The sequence below is a fragment of the Penaeus monodon genome, chromosome 19 (genome assembly GCF_015228065.2).
Source record: "Penaeus monodon isolate SGIC_2016 chromosome 19, NSTDA_Pmon_1, whole genome shotgun sequence".
Lineage (NCBI taxonomy): Eukaryota > Metazoa > Arthropoda > Malacostraca > Decapoda > Penaeidae > Penaeus > Penaeus monodon.
The window spans coordinates 40,517,607-40,517,958 of NC_051404.1; positions in this window are offsets into that span (position 1 = coordinate 40,517,607).

Sequence of the window (352 nt, forward strand, 5' to 3'; positions counted from 1 at the left end):
CAAATGTACATAACCACTTTTCTCGCTCTCTCGATGGCTCTCTCCATTCCCTGTGTGTTCGCCCGAAGCTAAATGCACCTGCAAGGGAAGGCCCGGCGTTAGGGGAGTTTGTGAAAGGGCAGGGAAGGAAGGGCGGGAGGGGGGCAAGGGGAAAGGGGGCCATAACTCAAAGGGGTAAGGGCAGAGCCTGGCTAATCTAGAGTGGAAGTGGCCCTGAGATACGCCTGCAAGATCTCCAGAAGGGGGCGGTTCTGCAGCAGGAACCAACGGGGTTGTGTGTGTGTATAGGGGAGAGGGAGAGGGGGTTCATAATGGACAGTCGGGGCTGTTGATTACTATACACAGACATATG